This window comes from Budorcas taxicolor, chromosome 6, assembly GCF_023091745.1.
Source record: "Budorcas taxicolor isolate Tak-1 chromosome 6, Takin1.1, whole genome shotgun sequence".
Lineage (NCBI taxonomy): Eukaryota > Metazoa > Chordata > Mammalia > Artiodactyla > Bovidae > Budorcas > Budorcas taxicolor.
In genome coordinates, this window is record NC_068915.1 from 22,435,800 (window position 1) to 22,444,533 (window position 8,734).

Genomic DNA, 8,734 nt, shown 5'->3' on the forward strand with positions numbered 1-8,734 from the left:
ACTGGAAGGACTGATGCTGAAGCTCCAAAACTTTGGTCACCTGATGGGAAGAGCAGACACATTGGAAAAGACACTGATGCTGGGAAAGATTAAAGTCAAAAGGAGAAGGCAGAGGATGAAATGGTTTGACAGCATCACCAACTCAATGCACATGAATGTGAGCAAACCCTGGGAGACTGAAAGACAGGGAAGCCTGGCATGCTGCAGTCCAGGGGGTTACAAAGAGTCAGACATGATTTAGCAACTAAACAACAACAACATCTGTGTTCATGGATTATAAGATTTGTTATTGTTAAGATGGCAATGATCCCCAAAGCAATCTACAGATTCAATGCAATCCCTATTAAAATCCCAGTGATTGTTTTTACAGAAATGGAATTACAAAGGAGTACAAAAAATGTGAAAAAAAAAGAGGACTCATACTTCCTAATTTCAAAATTTATTACAAAGCTACAGAAATCAAAGCAGTATGATACTAGCATGAAGATAAACTTATAGGACAATGGAATATAATTGAGAATTCAGAAATAAACTCATATACATCTTGTGGTCAACAGGATGCCAAGACCACTCATGGTGAATAGTCTCATGAGGAGTGAAGAGTCTCTTCAACAAATGGTGCTGAGACAACTGAATATTAACATGTAAAAAAACAAATTTGGGCTCCTACCTTACATTATATACAAAAATTAACAAAATGGATCAAAGTCCTTAGTGAAAGACCTAAAATTACATAAAACTCTTGGAACAAAAAAGGAATACCCTTTTTTCAGTTTGGATTGAGCAATAAATTCTTAGAAATGATACCAAAAGCACAAGCAATGAAAAAGAATAGATAAATTGGACTTGCCCAAAATTTTAAACATCTGTGTATCAAAGTATACTATCAAAATAAAAAGACAAAGGATAGGAGAAAGTATTTGCAAATGACATATCTGGTAAGTGTCTAATATCCAGAATACATAAAGAATCCTTAAAACTCAACCAAAAGGTAAGTAATCCAATTTAAAAATGGGCAAAAGATTTGAATAGAAGAGTTCTCCAAACAAAAGTGGCCAGCAAATGTGTAAAAGATGCTCAACATCATTGGTTATTAGAGAAATGCAAATCAAAACCATAATCAGGTACCACTTCACACTGGGATAGCTATAACTTTTTAAATATGGAAAATTAGTGTTCTTGAGGATTTGGAGACTCTGGAGCCATTTGTACATTGCTGGTGGGACTGTAAGATGATAGAGCTTCTATGGAAAGCAGTTAGCTAATTTCTAAAAAAATTAAACAGAATAACCATATGACCTAGCAATTCCACTCCAAATATATACCCAAAAGAATTAAAAACAGATATTCAAATAAATATTTATACATGAATGTTCACAGCATTATTCACAATAGTCAAAGATGGAAACAACAGATGAGTGAATAAACAAATTGTGATATACCCATCCAGTGACATTATTCAGCCATAAAAAGGAGTGTTGTGCTGATACATGTTACAACATAGGTGAATCTTAAAAACATGTCACTAAATGAAAGAAGCCAGACATAAAAGGAAATATATTGTATGATTATATTTCTATGAATATCTAGAATAGTTAAATTTATTAATAAATCTGACAAAAGTCAGATTTATGTGTGCCACGGATCGGGGTGGGGGTCATGGAAAAGAATGAGGACTGACTGCTTAATGGGTATGAGGTCTCCCTTGTGAATGATAAAAGTACAGTACCTTGGAACTTAGAGGTGATGATTGTACACCATTGTGAACACACTAAATGCCACTGAATTATACATTTTTAAATAGTTAATCTCATGTTGTATGAATTTCCTGTCAAAATAATCAGCCACAAAAAGCAGAAGCCAGCACTCATGTAATACTTTTTAGGTGCCAAGAACTGTTCTGAATTCTTAACTTCTAATTCTCATTACAAGCATATACTTATTACTTACACATGTTTATTATCAACAAATTTATATACTTATTAACAAACATATTCTTACATGATTATCTCTGCTTTACAGATGAGGAAACTGAAGAACAAAGAGGATAAATGACTTACCCAAGGTTAATGGCAGAAGTTAGGATTTAAATCCAGGTAATGAAATTCCAGTCTTTCCTCTTAACCGTTGTGCCAGAAATAAAAGTTTCAAACATGAATAAAGAGCAAGAGACTATAAAAAATGACAAATCATATTTGAAAAATAACCAAAAGCAGTACTTCCAGAAATTTTTAAAAATAAAGTAACTGAAATTTCATCTGTGACCTTGCAGCCTTGGCCAGGTGATAAACTTTTTGCAGTCCCCTTGACATGGAAATCAAAGATCCTATATGGTTTGCTTTTTGTGGCCTGGAGGGTTACACACCTGAACAGCCTGGAGGGCTGTGTACAGCCCACCTACAGTCCAGGGGTCCATACAGAGCTGCCATTTCCTCTGCAAATAAAAGTGTGTGTGTGAGCGCACACACACACACACATCAACAGGTAGATTGACTGAAGAGTAAAAATGGAAGATTTGTCAACAATGGAAACAGAAGATAGTGTAATATTAACTTCAATATGCTGAGAAGAAATATTTATCACCCTAGAATTGTATACCAAGGAAAATATCCTTCAAGAATAAGGGTGAGTAACACGGATAAGTCTGAAAAACAGTGTTGATCAAAAGAAATTAAAAAAAAAGAAAAACAGTGTGTGATTCTATCTGCATGACATCCAAGAAGACACAAAATTAAACGATGGCTCTAGAAATGGAGTAGCCATCACCTGGAATGGGAAGAATTTGGAGAGAAGCACGGGAGAACTTTCTAGAATGAAATGTTCTGTATCTTAATCCGGGTGTGATTACACAAGTATGTATGTTTGCCAAAACTCACTGAACTGTGCACTGTAATGGTTAATTTTATGCGGCATAGGATGCCCAGGTAACTGGTTAAACATTATATCTGGGTGATTTGATGAGGGTCTTTGCAAAAGCAATCAGCATTTGAATCTGTAGACTCAGTAAATCAGACTGTCCTCCCTGAACTGAACTGACATCATCCAATTCATTGAGGGCCTAAGCAAAACAAAAAGAAAAAGAAATAATTTGCTCTCTGACTACACAAGTTAGAACATGGGTGTTCTTCCAGAGCTGTTTGATATACAAACATCCTTTATGAAAAGATTGTCTAGGAGAAAAAAAATCAAGTGCCACTATTCACAATATGTTCAGAAATATCAGAGAATTATCATCCAATATTCCAAAACAAATTTGGTATGTGAATCTTTTCACTGCAAAATTTATGAAATTGAATATAGATCAAAGCTGAGATGGGTGAGGAACTTCCCTGGGGGTCCAGTGGCTAAGATTCCAGACTCCCAATGCAGGGGGCTCAGATTCAGTCCCTGGTTGGGGAACCAGATCTTGTGCGGTGCATGCTACTAAGACCTGGCACAGTCAAATAAATAAAGTAAATATTTTTTACAAAGTGAGATACGCTGTAAGTATAAAATTTATGATAGATTTTGAAGTCTGAGTGTGAAAAAAGAATGTAAAATACTCAATAATCACAGCATATTGAATATGTTAAAATAATATTTTACTGTATTAGTTTATATAAGATTATGAAAATGTCACCTGTTTCCTTTTTTACTTTTTAAAAATATTTACATTTATTTTTGACTGCGCTGGGTCTTTGCGGCTGTGCATGGGCTTTAGCTGTAGCGAGCAGGGGCTACTCTCTGGTGCGGTGCGCGGGCTTCTCCTTGCAGTGGCTTCTTTTGTTGCCGAGCACAGGCTTTAGGGACATGCGCTTTGGTAGCTGTGGCTCTTGCGCTCCAGACTCCAGGCTCAGTAGTTGTGGCACACGAGCTTAGTTGCCTCGTGCCATGTAGGATCTTCCTGGACCAGGGATCAAACCAGTGTCCCCTGCGTTGCAAGGCAGATTCTTAACCACTGAACCACGAGGGAAGCTCTCTTTTTACTTTTTAAAATGTGACTACTAGATATTTTTTAATTGGGCTTCCCTGGTGGCTCGGAGGTTAAAGCGTCTGCCTGCAATGCGGGAGATGAGACCTGGGTTCAGTCCCTGCACCGGGAAGATTCCCTGGAGAAGGAAATGGCAACCCACTCCAGTATTCTTGCCTGGAGAATCCCATGGGCGGAGGTGCCTGGTGGGCTACAGTCCACAGGGTCGCAAAGAGTCGGATTCCAGATATCTTTTAATTACTTTGGATTATTACACAATATTTATATCGGACTGCTCTGGATGTCTCATTTTGATTGGACAGCCCTAAAATGATTGAGTAACCTAATGAATATAAATTGAGAGAGAATACTGTCTTTACCTGAGTATTCTAGCAATTGGTGACTGAGGCATACCTTAATTACTCATCTTTTAAAATGTATTTATTTATTTTTGTGAGGTACAGTCCCAGAATAGTTAAGAGTGTAGGCAAAAGGAATTAAGACAGAGGAAGAAGGAAAAACCCCTTTGGGTAATTGCTGGGGAAGCCTGATCCCATGTTCTGTGTCTTGGTGCCTCACTGGAGATTACAAACGATGACAGAAGCCAGGATCTCCAAGGGACTGATTGGTTTAGGCCTTGGATCCTAGGGCGACTGAGGATCTTGTCATGGTGGGTTGTCTTGTCTCTGTTGGGTTATGGTACCTGTAATTTCCCATTGATATTTAACAGACATGGAAATAGTAAGAGATGTTCCAGTGCCTCTCCTAGGTTCTGTTCTCACTGGGTTGTAGCAACTCTAGCTTCATCTGATAATCAGTTCATTACCCCAGTCAGTACATTAGCTCATTCTTTACCTGCTTGTTCACTAGAACAAGAAACCCCAAGTGACTCCACAGTATTAGTCACAACTTCCAAATGGGTGGAAGCCTGCATCCTTCTCCAACCCTTCCAAGACTTCTGACCTAACAGAGTCAACAGTTTCAGGAACAGGAGAAATAAATTCCATTAGTGAGTCACTGACAGTGATGATGAGAGAGCCTACCTCTGCTTTTACATCCTGGTTTTTATACCTGTGGATTCTAGTTCTGGGGAGACATAGCACCATACATTGACCATTTTGTCGTTGTTCAGTCACTAAGTCGTGTCCGACTCTTTTGCGACCCCATGGACTGTAGCCCACCAGGCTCCTTTGTCCGTGGGATTCTCCAGGCAAGAATGCTGGGGTGGGTTGCCATCTCCTTCCCCAGGGGATCTTTCCAATGCAGGGGTCGAATCATGTCTCCTGCATTGGCGGGCGGGTTCTTTACCACTGAGCCAGCAGGGAAGCACACTGACCATAGTTCAGTGCATATCCCACATCCTGAAGTAAAGTGCTACAACCTCCTGAGGTGCTGTCTGTCCTCAGGCTGAAACTGCCACAGGCCATTCCACTGTTTTTTGTTAGTTTTTGACAGGAAGTTGTCTGCTCCTGTGATAGGGTACTTGGTAAAATAAGTGATTCTCAAGGACGTGAGTTCACCTGCCCATCTTCACATCTCCTTTTACTCAGGTATGCCTGTTTTCTAAGGCAATGCTGCGGGGATATCATTTTAAGAGGTAAAGAATTCTGTAAAGTCTCAGATGGTATTAGTGGAAATACTGCAGTTAAGGCAGAACATATACGGAATCTGTGTTAATTCCAGTACATCAATTTGATGCCCCAATCAAGGAGGTCCAATGTAATTAATGTGCCAACAGGTGGCTGCTTGGTTTTCCTAAGGAATAGTACCCTTATCTAGGGCTCAGAATTAGTCTCTGCTACCCGGTGGTTGGGCAATCAGAAGAGACAGTAAGATATCCTTGGTGAGAGAAAGCCCGTATTGTTGGGTTCATGCATAGACTTCATCTCTGTTACAAGGGCCAGTCTCTTCATGAGCCCAATATCAAGTACTGAAACAGTGAACAGAGAGGCCAGCTAAAATTCATAGGACTGTCTTTCTGTGTACCTAGTTGTCAAGAGCCCGCTCTGCACATGTTCTCCTGTGAATGTCAGTGTCCATGTATATATTATCTACCCAGACCTCCACATCCTCTGTATTCTAGTTTTATTTTCTTAAGGCCATGATGAAACAAACAAGACTTTTGGCTATGCCCAAATGTCAGTATATAACTATGCCTCAAACCACCTCTCCTTTCACACAAAGTGAAAAATAAACATAGAGTTCACAAGTCTGTACACTGGGCAGATTTCCCTTCACCAGTGTCATTCAGGGCCACTCCTAAGTAGGACTGTAAGTGGCAGCAGTCCTTTTATGGCCAGCTCTAACACATATTGCATCAGCCCAGGTAAGTATCAGGCCTATCAGTCAAGCATAAGGAACCACCCATGAGGTCATTAGTGTCATCATCAGTGCAAGTCATGTAATTTCTGTTTTGAGTATGGCTGTATCACTTCTACACACAGTGGAACACTGCAGCCCTACCCAGCTTTATGGCTTGGTTGATTTATTGACTATGCCAAAGCCTTTGACTGTGTGGATCACAATAAACTCTGGAAAATTCTGAAAGAGACGGGAATACCAGACCACCAGACCTGCCTCTTAAGAAACCTGTATGCAGGTCAGGAAGCAACGGTTCGAATGGACATGGAACAACAGACTGGTTCCAAACAGGAAAAGGAGTACATCAAGGCTGTATATTGTCAGTCTGCTTATTTAACTTATATGCAGAGTACATCATGAGAAATGCTGGGCTGCAGGAAGCAGAAGCTGGAATCAAGATTGCCAGGAGAAATATCACTAACTTCAGATATGCAGATGACACCACCCTTATGGCAGAAAGTGAAGAACTAAAGAGCTTCCTGATGAAAGTGAAAGAGGAGAGTGAAAAAGTTGGCTTAAAGCTCAACATTCAGAAAACGAAGATCATGGCATCCGGTCCCATCACTTCATGGCAAATAGATGGGGAAACAGTGGAAACAGTGTCAGACTCTATTTTTCTGGGCTCCAAAATCACTGCAGATGGTGACTGCGGCCATGAAATTATAAGACGCTTACTCCTTGGAAGGAAAGTTATGACCAACCTAGACAGAAAGTTATGACCAACCTAGACCGGTGCACTAAGCACGGGTGAGAGGAGCTACCCCACGTCCAAGGTCAGGGGCAGCGGCCGAGAGTGCCAGGCTGCGACGGCGCAGGAACAGCCGAGAGGAGCTACCCCGCATCCGAGGCCAAGGGCAGCTAGGAGAAGCCATCCTGTGTCCGAGGTCAGTGGGGGCGGCTGGGAGGAGCAACCGCACGTCCAAGGAGCTGTGGCTGCGCGGGCACAGGAGGGCCTAGAGAAGCTATACCACGCTGAAGGTCAGGAAGGGCAGCGGTGAGGAGATAACCGTTGTCCAAGGTAAGGAGCAGCTGCTGTGCTTCGCTGGAGCAGCTGTGAAGAGATACCGCAGGCCCAAGGTAAGAGAAACCCAAGTAAGATGGTAGGTGTTGCAAGAGGGCATCAGAGAGCAGACACACTGAAACCATACTCACAGAAAACTAGTCAATCTAATCACACTAGAACCACAGTTCAGTTCAGTTCAGTTGCTCAGTCGTGTCCGACTCTTTGAAACCCCATGAATCGCAGCACGCCAAGCCTCCCTGTCCATCACCAACCCCGGAGTTCACCCAGACTCACGTCCATCAAGTCAGTGATGCCATCCAGCAATCTCATCCTCTGTCATCCCCTTCTCCTCCTGCCCCCAATCCCTCCCAGCATCAGACGCTTTTCCAATCAGTCAACTCTTCACATGAGGTGGCCAAAGTACTGGAGCTTCAGCTTTAGCATCATTCCTTCCAAAGAAATCCTAGGGCTGATCTCCTTCAGAATGGACTGGTTGGATCTCCTTGCAGTCCAAGGGACTCTCAAGAGTCTTCTCCAACACAACAGCTCAAAAGCATCAATTCTTTGGCGCTCAGCCTTCTTCACAGTCCAACTCTCACATCCATACATGACCACAGGAAAAACCATAGCCTTGACTAGACGGACCTTAGTTGGCAAAGTAATGTCTCTGCTTTTGAATATGCTATCTAGGTTGGTCATAACTTTTCTTCCAAGGAGTAAGCGTCTTTTAATTTCATGGCTGCAGTCACCATCTGCAGTGATTTTCGAGCTCCACAAAAATAAAGTCTGACACTGTTTCTACTGTGTCCCCATCTATTTCCCATGAAGTGATGGGACCAGATGCTATGATCTTCGTTTTCTGAATGTTGAGCTTTAAGCCAACTTTTTCACTCTCCTCTTTCACTTTCATCAAGAGGCTTTTTAGTTCCTCTTCACTTTCTGCCATAAGGGTGGTGTCATCTGCATATCTGAAGTTAGTGATATTTCTCCTGGCAATCTTGATTCCAGCTTGTGCTTCTTCCAGCCCAGCGTTTCTCATGATGTACTCTGCATATAAGTTAAATAAGCAGACTGACAATATACAGCCTTGACGTACTCCTTTTCCTATTTGGAACCAGTCTGTTGTTCCACGTCCAGTTCTAACTGTTGCTTCCTGACCTGCATACAGATTTCTCAAGAGGCAGGTCAGGTGGTCTGGTATGTGCATCTCTTTCAGAATTTTCCAGAGTTTATTGTGATCCACACAGTCAAAGGCTTCGGCATAGTCAATAAAGCAGAAATAGATGTTTTTCTGGAACTCTCTTGCTTTTTCCATGATCCAGCAGATGTTGGAAATTTGATCTCTGGTTCCTCTGCCTTTTCTAAAACCAGCATTTTCTAACTCAATGAAACTAAGCCATGCCCGCGGGGCAACCCAAGAC